At 37.9% G+C, this 16,581-nt stretch overlaps 1 long non-coding RNA gene across 1 annotated transcript in view; it reads right to left on the bottom strand.

The window, feature by feature from the left end:
• Positions 1 to 4,129: 4,129 nt before the first annotated feature.
• Positions 4,130 to 16,581, bottom strand: part of LOC131103448 (uncharacterized) — an 86,923-nt gene continuing 74,471 nt past the window's right edge. Inside the window, exon 3 of the long non-coding RNA XR_013630009.1 lies at positions 4,130 to 4,255. This is a non-coding gene — a long non-coding RNA (uncharacterized LOC131103448). The remainder of the gene's footprint in view (positions 4,256 to 16,581) is intronic.

The raw sequence follows: 16,581 nt of genomic DNA on the forward strand, positions 1-16,581 counted from the left end.
TCACTTTTACATTCTATGGACAATTTGGAGTCGCTAATTAACCTAGCATGTTTTTTTGGAATGTGGGAGGAAACCGGAATACCCGGAGAAAACCCACACAGAGATAGCCCGAGGGTGGAATCGAACTCGGGTCTCCTAGCTGTGAGGCCTGTGCGCTAACCACTAGTGCAAGGCAACTTTCATTCATTCATTTTCTACTGCTTTTCCTCACGAGGGTTGCTGGAGCCTATGCCAGCTGTCTTCGGGCTGGACTGGTGGCCAGCCAATCACAGGGCACATATAGTCAAACAACCATTCACACTCACATTCATACCTATGGACAATTTGGAGTCGCTAATTAACCTAGCATGTTTTTTTGGAATGTGGGAGGAAACCGGAATACCCGGAGAAAACCCACACAGAGATAGCCCGAGGGTGGAATCGAACTCGGGTCTCCTAGCTGTGAGGCCTGTGCGCTAACCACTAGTGCAGGGCAACTTTCATTCATTCATTTTCTACTGCTTTTCCTCACGAGGGTTGCTGGAGCCTATGCCAGCTGTCTTCGGGCTGGACTGGTGGCCAGCCAATCACAGGGCACATATAGTCAAACAACCATTCACACTCACATTCATACCTATGGACAATTTGGAGTCGCTAATTAACCTAGCATGTTTTTGGAAGGTGGGAGGAAACCCACGCATGCACAGGGAGAATATGCAAACTCCACACAGAGATGGCCGAGCGTGGGATTGAACTCGGGTCTACTAGCTGTGAGGTCTGCGCTAAACACTCGACCACCGTGCATTATTTATTACCAAGTAAAATTTCATTCAAAGCCTTTCTTTGACTCATTATTTGACTCATTACCCCCCCCACTGGGTTTCTCAATTCCCAGGCGTTGTGTGTGTGTGTGTGAGAGTGACAAGAAGAAAAGCTCCGACTCACTTGGGGAAAAGTCATAAAAAGTCAAAAACAGAAGCGCAATAACAAACTCATTCATTAATTTTCTACCGCTTATCCGCTCATCAGGGTCGCGGAGGGTGCTGGAGCCTATCCCAGCTGTCTTCGGGCGAGAGGCGGGGTACACCCTGGACTGGTGGCCAGCCAATCACAGGGCACATATCGACAAACAACCGGAAACCGGAGTACCCGTAGAAAACCCACGCGTGCACGGGGAGAATATGCAAACTCCACACAGAGATGACCGAGAGTGGAATTGAACTCGGGTCTCCGAGCTGCAAGGCCTGCACGCTAACCACTTGACCACCGTGCAGCCACAGTAATTTTTTTAATTCCATTATGGAGGCCATTATGAAATGTAAACAAATACACACAAACATGGACTACAATTCTTTAGGATTCCGGTTCAACCCGACATCAACATAAATGCTTCAAAGACGCCAGGTCACATGACCCCTCCCCACCTTGTAATCCAACAACAACGCAGCATCAACAACCTCTCACCTGCGACTTTAACTCTCCATGTATCTCTGCTCCAGTGGCGCCGAGCTTATAAGCTGTGGACACGAACAGCATGCGATGGATTAAGTGTTTCTCACTTCCTCCCTCGCAGTTTGAAAAGAAAAAACAAAAACAAAAACACACACATACTGTACATAGCACCGCGTTATTCTCACATTGCAGCACCGCATCTCTGGAGAAGTGTCTGTTTGGAAAGATAAACAGCCAAACAAACATCCAGTGCGGCTTTTTCTCCTTCACCGAGTGCATTAGTGACCTTTTACGTCTCCCCGACGAGGAAACAGACTCCTAATAGGGCAAAGAGGCTGACAGTATTTTTAAGAAATAAAAGCATTCCTCCGATGCTAGGCATCGCTATCACTAATGTGGAAATGACGACGACGTAAGAAAAGCATCCATCATCTTTTTTAGACCTTTCTGCGTGCATTAGGCAGCGATGCTCACCTTCGGGTTCCATCACTTAGTCGCCCGTTCACAGTGGCGCAGTCCACTAATCAACCATTACAGGTATCATTACCGTGACTCAAAAGGCTCGGTTTCAAAAGGCGTGGTAAAACCGGTCCCTTTGTGATGTCACAGAGTGGTATTCCTTATATGGTTCATAGTTAAGAAACACACCGTAGTGGGCAGGCCCAGAGGGGGGCTGTGAGTGGAATAAATCAAAACAGACCCTTTGGGGCAGGAAGCACAAATCAAATAGGTGAATAGGTGCAGATTCTGGAAGATCTAAAACATTTTCTGTGCGGGTTATTGCGTGTAGCTGCTCTATAGAAGACCACAACATTAACATAATAGGTCCGCTTTAGATATATAATGCAAAATGTCAACTTTCATTTTTCAGGACCTTGCTTCCATACAGTCATTGGCCGGTCTACAATGCAACCAACCAAAATAATCGGCCCCAGCACAGGCGATCGGCAGGTTTGATCACCCGGTCATTGGCCGCTCAAGTACCAGTTTTGCCTACCGTTTGGTTCTAAGGCTAAACTTTGAATCAAAATCAAATAGGTGAATAGGTGCCGATTCTGTAAGATCTAAAACATTTTCTGTGTTGGTTATTGTGTGTAGCTGCTCTATAGGAGACCACGACTCAATACAAAGGGTTGAAAAATGATCATAATAGGTCCGTTTTAGGTATATAATGTAAAATATCAAAAAATATCAACTTGCAGTCATTGGCCGGTCTACAATTGGTTGTCCAAACCAAACTGGTTGTCCTGTTAAGAGGAACACAAAATAATCGGCCCCAGCACCAGTGATTGGTAGGTTTGATCACCCAGTCATTGGCCGCTCAAGTACCAGTTTTGCCTACCGTTTGGTTCTAAGGCTAAACTTTGAATCAAAATCAAATAGGTGAATAGGTGCAGATTCTGGAAGATCTAAAACTTTTTCTGTGTGGGTTATTGCGTGTAGCTGCTCTATAGGAGACCACGACTCAATACAAAGGGTTGAAAAATGATCATAATAGGTCCGTTTTAGATATATAATGTAAAATATCAAAAAATATCAACTTTCATTTTTTTAGGACACCATGATTTTATTGGATTTATAATGACCTTGTTTCCATACAGTTATTGGCCGGTCTACAATTGGTTGTCCAAACCAAACCAGTTGTCCTGTTAACAGGAACACAAAATAATCGACCCCAGCACCGGTGATCGGCAGGTTTGATCACCCAGTCATTGGCCGCTCAAGTACCAGTTTTGCCTACCGTTTGGTTCTAAGGCTAAACTTTGAATCAAAATCAAATAGGTGAATAGGTGCCGATTCTGGAAGATCTAAAACATTTTCTGTGCTGGTTATTGTGTGTAGCTGCTCTATAGGAGACCACGACTCAATACAAAGGGTTGAAAAATGATCATAATAGGTCCGTTTTAGGTATATAATGTAAAATATCAAAAAATATCAACTTGCAGTCATTGGCCGGTCTACAATTGGTTGTCCAAACCAAACTGGTTGTCCTGTTAAGAGGAACACAAAATAATCGGCCCCAGCACCAGTGATTGGTAGGTTTGATCACCCAGTCATTGGCCGCTCAAGTACCAGTTTTGCCTACCGTTTGGTTCTAAGGCTAAACTTTGAATCGAAATCAAATCGGTGAATAGGTGCAGATTCTGGAAGATCTAAAACTTTTCCTGTGCGGGTTATTGCGTGTAGCTGCTCTATAGGAGAACACGACTCAATACAAAGGGTTGAAAAATGAACATAATAGGTCCCCTACCGTTTGGTTCTAAGGCCAAACTTTGAATCAAAATCATCAGAAAAAATTGCCTATTAAAGTATTTGATGTTTTGGCATGTCCTCCATATCATAATAAATAAATGCAATTATATTAAATAGATGTACTTCTTGATGTCAAGGGTTGTTGAGTGCATGTGAAACTTGCAGCAATGGAAGTTATTTGCTGCCTTCATCTGTGAGATGACCCTACCGGTTAGAGCTGTGGGAGGTAGTCGAGCTCGTGCTAACTAACTCAGACTGCAGACAATATTTCTCACATCTCAGTACATTCGATTCCAAGGATTTTATGATACTGAAGACCGACGTGATGAACTGCTAAGAAAGAAATTGTCTCGATTGCGACAAACGGGAGACAAAAATCTAAATAAAATGTTCTTATCAGCCTGCATGCAAACGTGTAAGAAGTGTCCAAATTTAGCTAGCGTGCTCCCGCTGGTGATCGTCATCCCGCCTTGTGTCACCTGCTCGGGGCAGGGGAGGGATCCACGGGTGGGCATGGAGGAGGGCTCCACTGGTGGTTCCACATGGACGTCAATGATGAACACACATTTGTCTGGATAAAGATGCCGATAGATGAAAAAAATCTGGCATGTTCTCCAGACCTAAAAACCCAGACAAGGGACTCCAAAATTTATTTTTTGACGTGTTCCGTCACCTCCACATCATAAAAAAGATGACTTAAGTTCAGGAAAAACAATGGCCAAAATATATGTGAGTGATAACAGTCATGATGATTGGACACCACATGTTTTTTTTACGATATCAATACATAATTTACTCAAGGTTTTATTCCCTTGGAGTAATTTGGCCTCATTTTTATATAGCCTAGCTTCTTGCTTTGCAGAACAGAAGGGATTCAAGGCTCCACCCATGCTAATTAACGCGAGTGATGGCAGTGGACACGAAAGGTAATGATTGTTATTGTATTTACAAAGCTACTGTACTTCATCAATATCATCATATCATAGTAGACAAGGGACTCCAAACTTAATTTTTGGCGTCTTCTATCACCGCCACATCATAAAAAAGATGACTTAAGTTCATAAAAAACAATGGCCAAAATATATGTGAGTGATAACGGTCATGATGATTGGACACCACATGTTTTGGAGTGTTCCGTCACCGCCGAATCATAAAAAAGATGACTTAAGTTCATGAAAAACATTTGCAAATAAAACCTTGCACTCACCAAAATATATGTGAGTGATAACAGTCATGATGATTGGACACCACATGATTTTTTTTTTATTTCAATACATAATTTACTCAAGGTTTTATTCCCTTGGAGTAATTTGGCCTCATTTTTATATAGACTAGCTTCTTGCTTTGCAGAACAGAAGGGATTCAAGGCTCCGGGCATGCTAATTAACGCGAGTGATGGCAGTGGACACGAAAGGTAATGATTGTTATTGTATTTACAAAGCTACTGTACTTCATCAATATCATCATATCATAGTAGACAAGGGACTCCAAACTTAATTTTTGGCGTCTTCTATCACCGCCACATCATAAAAAAGATGACTTAAGTTCATAAAAAACAATGGCCAAAATATATGTGAGTGATAACGGTCATGATGATTGGACACCACATGTTTTGGAGTGTTCCGTCACCACCGAATCATAAAAAAGATGACTTAAGTTCATGAAAAACATTTGCAAATAAAACCTTGCACTCACCAAAATATATGTGAGTGATAACAGTCATGATGATTGGACACCACATGTTTTTTTTCCGATATCAATACATAATTTACTCAAGGTTTTATTCCCTTGGAGTAATTTGGCCTCATTTTTATATAGCCTAGCTTCTTGCTTTGCAGAACAGAAGGGATTCAAGGCTCCGGGCATGCTAATTAACGCGAGTGATGGCAGTAGACACGAAAGGTAATGATTGTTATTGTATTTACAAAGCTCCTGTACTTCATCAATATCATCATATCATAGCAGACAAGGGACTCCAAACTACATTTTTGGTGTCTTCTATCACCAGCACATCATAAAAAAAGATGACTTAAGTTCATGAAAAACAATGGCCAAAATATATGTGAGTGATAACGGTCATGATGATTGGACACCACATGTTTTGGAGTGTTCCGTCACCGCCGAATCATAAAAAAGATGACTTAAGTTCATGAAAAACATTTGCAAATAAAACCTTGCACTCACCAAAATATATGTGAGTGATAACAGTCATGATGATTGGACACCACATGATTTTTTTTCGATTTCAATACATAATTTACTCAAGGTTTTATTCCCTTGGAGTAATTTGGCCTCATTTTTATATAGACTAGCTTCTTGCTTTGCAGAACAGAAGGGATTCAAGGCTCCGGGCATGCTAATTAACGCGAGTGATGGCAGTGGACACGAAAGGTAATGATTGTTATTGTATTTACAAAGCTCCTGTACTTCATCAATATCATCTCTGTAGCAGAAAAGGGACTCCAAACGTAATTTTTGGCGTGTTATATGACTGCTACATCATAAAAAAGTTGACTTAAGTTCATGAAAAACAATGGCCAAAATATATGTGAGTGATAACGGTCATGATGATTGGACACCACATGTTTTGGAGTGTTCCGTCACCTCCACATCATAAAAAAGATGACTTAAGTTCATGAAAAATAATAATAATAAAACCTTGCACTCACCAAAATATATGCGAGTGATAACAGTCATGATGATTGGACACCACATGTTTTGGAGTGTTCCGTCACCGCCGAATCATAAAAAAGATGACTTAAGTTCATGAAAAATAATAATAATAATAAAACCTTGCACTCACCAAAATATATGCGAGTGATAACAGTCATGATGATTGGACACCACATGTTTTTTTTTCGATATCAATACATAATTTACTCAAGTTTTTATTCAGACAAGTGAGTATATTATGGGCTGTTTGCCTTCCAGCTTTAGCGACAACATAATGACCAGCTTTTCATTGTCATGTAGTGTTATTACTATTATTTTATTTTATTATGTTTTATTTTATTATTTTCATTATTATTCATTTATCAACTTTTGAACAAAAACTGTAATAAATTTGTCAAATTGAAGAATTAGATATGACAATACGCTACTTAGAACCATCCCAAATAACATCTAATTATAGTAACTGTTAACGAAATAGGATGTAGTGATGGAGTTCAACTGACTGGGGTTCCTAGTAGGGTCGTAGGTTTTATCGGAACCATATATGTGGCCTCAAGTAACACACACACACAATAACAATTAGCCGGGGGTGAAAGTTGTAAAGTGAATTCATTAACCTGCTGACAGGCTGGGAACAGGAACAGGAAGCGATGAGCGACGAGCGAGGTGAAGCGGAGCAAAGACCGAAGAGGAAACAAAACATCAATAAAAAAAAAAAAAAAAAGAGCCAACATGAGCTTCCTGCGCTGATCCTCATCTCCTCATCTAACCACAAATCGTTAGGAGGAGCACGCTTTGAGGAGTCTTTGTCGTTAAACGCGCACACATCAGGAGAGGAGGAGGAGGAGGAGGAGGAGGAGGAGGAAGTGGCTCCATGGAGACGTTCAGTCAGCCATCTGCCAAATTAGGCCAGGAGCCCACAAACGCAACTTCGCTCTTTTATTCCATTTTCAATTACTCGGCTGCAGGCGTAAAAACGTGCCTGAAAAAACACACATTAATTTTTACACAAGCACTCAAAGTGACATATATAATGTTATGATTTATTAATAAGCATTGTCACTTTTAATGCTTAATCCATAATGGATCACTTCCCATGCAGCACATGAAATCCCGGTGGGGACCACATGACTGATCATGTATGTGCGTAGCAACATGCTCCGTTCATTCCAACAAACACACCCAAGTGGTGCCAGGAGAGGCGCCGGAGCCAGAGTGGCTTCTGGCGCCAACGACGCCCCACGTTCCCTTTTCCCCCTAAAATGTCAAAGGTGAGCGCAGCAGCGCGGTGGGCGCGAGGTGATGAACGCGCCCGGCTGAAAATGTCACAGTGTCACGTTGTTGCCATGACAGCCCGGGGAAAAGTTTGGCAAAGACTGGAGCTCGGCCACGGGCCGGAAAAGGCCAGATAATTTGCTGAAGCTAAATTGAGAGTGAAAGTTGCGCCGGAAAGAAGAAGAAGATGGACGCTATCGAACGTTTTAACAACATCTCAGCGGGCGCCACCATCGAGATTTACAGATGGAATTTAAACAGCTTAGACGGGATTTGGGTAAGCCCTACTTGGAACACAATGTTTTGTGTGTCTGTAGCTTTAATGCTAATGACCCGCGTTGCATTTCTAGTTCTTCTGCCAAATCCACGTTCCACCTTGGGCTCAATCCAAGGTCCGCTACATTTGCACAGCCGTAAGTCACACCACGGGTGTCCAAAGTGCGGCACATTTGCTGCTTGGGACTGACTTGTTTATGTTTATTGGCCCACAGCAGAAGAAAACAAAACAAAAATCCATCAGCAGTAATTCTACGAGAAAGTCAAAATAGTCGGTGAAAAAGTTGTCACGTAAACAGAAAAGCCAGTAATTTTTTGACAATACTGTCATAATATTAAAAATATTTTACTAGCATAATGTTGAAATATTAAAGAAAATAATTTGTGAAAAATAAAAGAAAAAAGTCAAATTTGGTTTCAATTAAGTCAAAATATTATGAGCATAATAATACTACTAATAATAGTAATAATATTAATAATAATAATGATAATAATAACAATAATAATAAGAAATAATAAAAATAATAACAATAATAATAAAGTCAAAATAGTCAGTGAAAAAGTTGTCATGTAAAAAGAAAAGCCAGTATTTTTTTGACAATACTGTCATAATATTAAATATAATATTTTAGTAGCATAAAGTTGAAATATTAAAGAAAATAATTTGTGAAAAATAAAAGAAAAAAGTCAAATTTGGTTTCAATTAAGTCAAAATATTATGAGCATAATAATAATAATAATAATTAATAATAACAATAACAATAACAATAATAAAGTCAAAATAGTTGGTGAAAACGTTGTCATGTAAAAAGAAAAGCCAGTAATTTTATGACAATACTGTCATAATATTAAAATATTTTAGTAGCATAAAGTTGAAATATTAAAGAAAATAATTCATGAAATATAAAAGAAAAAAGTCAAATTTGGTTTCAATTAAGTTAAAATATTATGGGCATAATAATAATAATAATAATAATAATAATAATAATAATAATAATAACAGCAACAACAATAATAAAAATAATCATAACAATAACAATAATAATAACAACAAATATTTTAGTAGCATAAAGTTGAAATATTAAAGAAAATAATTCATGAAATATAAAAGAAAAAAGTCAAATTTGGTTTCAATTAAGTTAAAATATTATGGGCATAATAATAATAATAATAATAACAGCAACAACAATAATAAAAATAATCATAACAATAACAATAATAATAACAACAACAATAATAATAATAAACTAATAATAATAATTATTATTAAAATTCTAATAAAGTCAGAGTTATGAGATGAAAAATTTTAAATTGTAATAGTTGGTATAAAATTGCTGCAATTTTTGAAGAATAAAGTCAAAATATGTAAAGAAAAATTTCAAGCAGTCCGACTTTTACAAGAATAAACTTAAATTTGAAAAAAAAGTATTTTAGTAGCATAAAGATTAAGAAATTTGTGTGAATATTATGAGAAAAACAAAACAAAATAAAATTTTTATTTTTCTTAATGTAAGGTTTGTCAAAGTATGATAGGAATAAAATCATGATATTACTAAAAGAAAATGTACGAAGAAGAAAATGAATATATGGTCACTGGCGTCCTCATTAAGAGGACATAATAAGAGTCCATTGCAGCGTTAGGAACTGCCGCCATTGTTGTGGGACAGAAGACTCAAATGAGAACAAACACTCAAAAGCTCCGCCATCCCAGCTCCTAATACGAGTTAAGGCGCCCGCATAAATCCCCCAAAGTATTCGTCCGCACGTATCGCACACACGCGTACTTTCCGACTTGCGCAACACAATCACCTCCCGCTACACCAAAGGTCAAGTGTCGACTTTGACAAAGGCCAAAGTCACTTTTCACTGGCTGCCTCCAATTTCCCTTCCTGTCTTTCCCATCACAGTGATCCGTCTCTCCACCTGAAAAGTCCGATACTTTCTTTCCAACTTTCACTCTGGGAGCTAGCTTGGAGTTTTTACTGAACATACAATAAGATTCATACAGATTCGTTACGAATTCAAGGCAGCGTAATCAAAATGAAAATAAAAATACACAAATCTGAAGACTATTTTGTCGAGAATTTCTTGGCACGTAAAAATTTATAAAAAACTATTTATGTCTGGGACAAAAATTGCGATCAGTGTACACATACATGTAACTATTCTGTTTTAATGAGAATTTTGTAAGATTTTGCACAAAAAAGAATGCTTTGAAATTTTTAGAAATGTGGCAAAAACTTTAAGGCTATGCAGCCTAAACGGAAGTACATTTGTCTTAAAGATATTTTCAAAGGGTAAATCTTGGATAAGAGAAAAGAAAAAGTCTTATAGAATTTTGTAGGATTTTGCACAAAAGTTAATGCTCTACGATTAGTCAGAAAGAGGCAAAAACTTTAAGACTATGCAGCCGAAACAGAAGTATATTTGTCTTAAAGATGTTTTGAAAGAGTAAATCTTGGATAAGAGAAAATAAAAAGTCTTATAGAATTTTGTAGGATTTTGCACAAAAGTTAAATGATCTAAAATTTGTCAGAAATAGGCAAAAACTGTCGGACCCTGCAGCTTAAATGGAAGTATATTTGTCTTAAAGATGTTTTGAAAGGGTAAATCTTGGATAAGAGAAAATAAAAAGTCTTATAGAATTTTGTAGGATTTTGCACAAAAGTTAAATGATCTAAAATTTGTCAGAAAGTGGCAAAAACCTTCAGACCATGCGGCCTAAACGGAAGTATATTTGTCTTAAAGATGCTTTGATAGGGTAAATCTTGGATAAGAGAAAATAAAAAGTCTTATAGAATTTTGTAGGATTTTGCACAAAAGTTAATGATCTAAAATTTGTCAGAAAGAGGCAAAAACCTTCAGGCCATGTGGCCTAAACGGAAGTACATTTGTCTTAAAGATGCTTTGAAAGAGTAAATCTTGGATAAGAAAAAATAAAAAGTCTTATAAAATTTTGTAGGATTTTGCACCAAAGTTAATGCTGTAAAATTAGTCAGAAAGTGGCAAAAACTTTCAGACCATGCAGCCTAAACGAAAGTATATTTGTCTTAAAGATGCTTTGAAAGGGTAAATCTTAGATAGGAGAAATGAAAAAGTCTTATAGAATTTTGTAGGATTTTGCACAAAAGTTAATGCTGTAAAATTTGTCCGAAAATGACAAAAACTTTCAGACCATGCGGCTTACATGGAAGTATATTTGTCTTAAAGATGCTTGGAAAGGGTAAATCTTAGATAGGAGAAAAGAAAAAGTCTTATACAATTTTGTAGGATTTTGCACAAAAGATAATGTTGTAAAATTAGTCAGAAAGTGGCAAAAACTTTCAGACCATGCGGCTTACATGGAAGTATATTTGTCTTAAAGATGCTTGGAAAGGGTAAATCTTAGATAGGAGAAAAGAAAAAGTCTTATACAATTTTGTAGGATTTTGCACAAAAGTTAATGCTGTAAAATTTGTCAGAAAGTGGCAAAAACTTTCAGACAATGAAGCCTAAACGAAAGTATATTTGTCTTAAAGATGCTTTGAAAGGGTAAATCTTAGATAGGAGAAATGAAAAAGTCTTATAAAATTTTGTAGGATTTTGCACCAAAGTTAATGCTGTAAAATTTGTCAGAAAATGACAAAAACTTTCAGACCATGCGGCTTACATGGAAGTATATTTGTCTTAAAGCTGCTTTGAAAGGGTAAATCTTGGATAAGAGAAAATAAAAAGTCTTGTGAAATTTTGTCAGATTTTTCACAAAAGTTAAGGTTGTAAAATTAGTCAGAAAATGACAAAAACTTTCAGACCGTGCGGCTTAAACGGAAGTATATTTGTCTTAAAGATGCTTTGAAAGGGTAAATCTTAGATAGCAAAAAGTCTTATAGAATTTTGTAGGATTTTGCACAAAAGTTAATGCTGTAAAATTTGTCAGAAAATGACAAAAACTTTCAGACCATGCGGCTTACATGGAAGTATATTTGTCTTAAAGCTGCTTTGAAAGGGTAAATCTTGGATAGGAGAAAAGAAAAAGTCTTATAGAATTTTGTAGGATTTTGCACAAAAGTTAATGCTGTAAAATTTGTCAGAAAGTGGCAAAAACTTTCAGACCATGCGGCTTAAACGGAAGTATATTTGTCTTAAAGCTGCTTTGAAAGGGTAAATCTTAGATAGGAAAAAGTCTTATACAATTTTGTAGGATTTTGCACAAAAGTTAATGCTCTAAAATTAGTCAGAAAGTGGCAAAAAATCAGTTGTCGTTTATCTGAAGTGCGCTTTTAAAGCGTGAAACCTGTATAAAAGCAAACAAAAAGTCATGTCGAGGATTTTGTAGGATTTTTGCATAAAAGTTAATGCTCTAAAATGACAACAATGATGAAAATGACTAAAAAATACCAAATTGGCCTCCCCTTTGACTGGGTAACATTTTTAGAAAAACACAAGGTGGAACTCCTCTAACTCCTGAACTGCTGCACACAAAAGAGACGACAATTTATCAAAACATGCACCCCTGCTGTGTTTGCCTGTGTTGTTATTTATCTGACAAATACGCCAAATTATGGTGCTATTTCATCCCATAATGTCAGACCGACTTGAAATTTCGACCACCGCTAAAATCGATTAAAAAAAAAAAACAAAAAACACACTTTGAGAATGTTTGATGCCGTCGCAGCAAATGTGTCAAGTCCATCCTGGGTTGCATCCAACCCCGATACACCACATCATCAAACCCAATCCTGCATCCACCAAACCGAATCGCCACAACGCCGTGGCTTTTTTTTTGTCCGTAAATGTTACGGCTCGGGCATCTGGTTTAGGACGCTCCCCTGGTGATGTGTTCAAGCCACGTCTGACCCATACGAGCCTCGGGGAAGACCCGGGACACGTTGGAGAGACTATAATGCCTCGGGATCTGCCGGGAGGGACTCGCCCTTGCGAGACGACCTTGAATTGGCGAAAGATTTTTTTTTTTTTTTGGAAGTTTATGTTATGTTTTACTATTTGATATGTCGTGATCGCTAAGTGTTGTAAATGAACATGTTTAATTATCAGTGTGTGGGCGCGCTATAATTACAAGCGGGGGGGTGTCATCCAGGTGGTTAAAAAAAAAAAAAAAAAAAAAAAAAAAACATCCGCTGTGCACAGATGCGGCGCTCGGTGTCATTTCCACATTTCCACTCTATAAACAGCGGCGGCCACACGAGATGGAAACAGGTGTTGGCATTAAAAGTCTCCAGGGGACGAATGTCCACCGTACCTGCACCCCCCCCCCCCTTTTTTTTTTTTTTTTTTTTGCCTTTTTACCAGCCGGGCCTCATGTCCGGGCCATTGGATTTATTTAAAAAAAAAAAAAAAAAAAAAAATCTTCCCATCCGTCTGTCTCTGCCGAGCTGTTAGTGTGGCGGCGCCACGGGGGAACAGCGAGACGGAGAGTGAGCCTTCCAGAGCAAATTATGTACATTTAAATGAAGCGTTTCCTTGAGTCTGCTCGGCTCAGCGCTGAGAAAAGAGTTCAGACGGAACGGAGCTGGAACAGGAGGTTAAGAGGCTGACTGTGTGTGTGTGTGTGAGGAATACTCTGAGTAGGAGTGTAAAACTTAAGTGGACCCCAGGCCCTCGCTTACCCTTAATAGCTGACTGTCCACCTCCTCCTGCTGCATTAGAGCTGCGGTTGCAGGGCGTAGGGGGGTCGGGGGGGTCGGAGGGGGGGTTGGAACTGGTTTTTATTTTTATTTATTCGATTTTTTTGCCCAAAAATGAGTGCTTCAAAGCAGCTTTCGGATCGGGAAAAAGTGTTTTTGTGCCATTTTGAGTGGTTGGCTCCCAAACCTGAAGGTTGAGGGTTCAATCCTTCGTCCTCCCATGATCATGTCAAAGTTTCCGAGTGTGAGTGTCTGCATTAAATAAAAATTATTTATTATTATTATTTTTTTTTTTTTTACATTTGTGCTGTTTTAAGAATATGCCACAGGCCAATAAAGAATGAGCTGTGTGCCGCAAATGGCCCCCGGGCCGCATCTTGGTCACCACAGGTTGACAGCTCAGAATTAGTAGAAAAACTGAAAAAAAAAATTCTTTAATTTTCCCAGCTGTACACCCACATTTAGACAAACTTATAGTGTGTCAGAGCTTTTCTTCCCATCACTCACAAAACACCTTATATTCATTCATTTTCTACTGCTTATCCTCATGAGGGTCGTGGGGGGGGGGTGCTGGAGCCTATCCCAGCTGTACACCCACATTTAGACAAACTAAAAGTGTGTCAGAGCTTTTCTTCCCATCACTCACAAAACACCTTATATTCATTCATTTTCTACTGCTTATCTTCACGAGGGTTGTGGGGGGGGTGCTGGAGCCTATCCCAGCTGTACACCCACATTTAGACAAACTTATAGTGTGTCAGAGCTTTTCTTCCCATCACTCACAAAACACCTTATATTCATTCATTTTCTACTGCTTATCTTCACGAGGGTTGTGGGGGGGGTGCTGGAGCCTATCCCAGCTGTACACCCACATTTAGACAAACTTATAGTGTGTCAGAGCTTTTCTTCCCATCACTCACAAAACACCTTATATTTATTCATTTTCTACTGCTTATGCTCACAAGGGTCGTGGTGGGGTGCTGGAGCCTATCCCAGCTGTCTTCAGGCGCAGAGGCGGGGTACACCCTGGACTGGTGGCCAGCCAATCACAGGGCACATATAGACAAACAACCATTCACACTCACATTCATACCTATGGACAATTTGGAGTCGCTAATTAACCTAGCATGTTTTTGGAATGTGGAAACCGGATGAATGGGAAGAACATGCAAACTCTACACAGAGATCGCCGAGGGTGGAATCGAACTCGGGTTTCCTAGATGCGTGACCTGCGCACTAAACACTTTTCCACCGTGCAGCCCAGTCTGTCAAATTTTTAAATCAACACAAATATCGTAGCTCAATCACATTAAATTATCATCGACAAATGTTATGTCATACACACTTCACCTCTAATATAACAGACTCTAATATTTTGAGATTATTGTTTTAAAACTATCTACTATTTTCATCCCGAAACTGCATGGTCTACAACCAGGCGGCTTTCTGCCCAACTAGCGGAGAGAAGCAGCTGGAAGAAGTTCCAACGCACACCTGTGGCTCGGCGTTGAGCCAACACACAATGCATCATGGGGCTTCTTTTTTGTTTGCCACCCTGTTACATTATTTACCTCCAGGGCTTCAGCTTAGGTGTTCCGATGCCATTTATCATCCGGGGAGAAATCTGGTTGAAAACCTGATGAATAAGTAAAGATAGTTCCTGCTGCCTGGCTGCCTGCCTGCCTGCCTGACACACACACTTCCTGTGCTGTTCACGGGAAAAAAGCGGTGAGAGATGGGATCGCCGACTAGACCGCAGACATCAAAACAGTCGTTGTTGAGACCAGGAGAAACTCTGCTTTTGGTGCCCCAAGTCATGGTCACAGGAAGTTATGAAATGCTAGAAAATCATATTGAAATATTTCTATAAAAAAAAAGATGTAGCTGTAGCTACATAAAATACCATCAAATTAAATAATTTTTAAAATGCCATTAAATAACTGAAATTAATACAATTAAATTAAAATGTTAAAAATAATTAAGATCACATTTCCCATTTTATGTAAATTATAAACAATTAATATTAAAAATTTAAACATTTAAAATGTGAGTATTTAATTTGATTTATAATATTAATTATTCATACTGTAATAAAAATTACATACAATGAACATTTTGGCACAAAAATCTCATTCAATGTTTATAATTAACATATTAATTAAATGTTATTACATGTGAAAATATTACATTTCCAATATATCTTTTTATTTGATAAATTAATAAATAAAATTGTATTTTATTTAAGTGCCATTAAGTAACTGAAATTAATACAATTAAATGAAATGTTGAACAGAATTAAGATCACATTTCCCATTTGACTTAAATGATAAATAATCAATATTAAAAATTAAACTAAAAAAATTAATCTAAAATGAGTTATAATATTGATTATTCATACTGTAATAAAAATTACATACAATGAACATTTTGGCACAAAAATCTCATTCAATGTTTATATTTAACATTAAATGTTATTACATGAAAATATTATATATAAATAAAAAAATAAAAAATATAAAAATATTAGATTTCCAATGTATTTTTTAATTTGATAAATTATTTAAAAAAAATTAGCAGTTAAGGGCAAAAAAAATTGTGAAATAGAACTGCGTAAAAAAAACATACAGGTTAATAAAAAATAAATCAATTTGTGACATTTGGACGATGGTTTCTTTTTCTGTTGTCATGCACATTACCACCACCTGGTGGACAAAAGTGGCACAATATCGGCTTTAATAAGATGTTAACTTTATTGATCTTGCCTCTATATATATTTCTTACAATTATAGTTGAAGTATTAGTACATGCTGCTTGCTCACGGTGCTGGAAAGAAGTATAAATAAAATATTGTGCGCAATTCTTTTTGACAATTTCCTCCTATAACGATGCAAGGACGCAAAGTAAACTAGCCAAGTGTTTGAATTATCCCCACAAGGACTGGAAGTAACTTTTTTGGCGCACTAACACCAACAAGCTTCTAAGCCGCCGCCCGCCGCCGCCGCCGCCGTACCCCCCGGATGAAATATTTGCTGCGTCCGGCAGGAGACAA

The sequence above is a fragment of the Doryrhamphus excisus genome, linkage group LG16 (genome assembly GCF_037039965.1).
Source record: "Doryrhamphus excisus strain RoL-2023G ecotype Guam linkage group LG16, RoL_Dexc_Guam_v1.1, whole genome shotgun sequence".
Lineage (NCBI taxonomy): Eukaryota > Metazoa > Chordata > Actinopteri > Syngnathiformes > Syngnathidae > Doryrhamphus > Doryrhamphus excisus.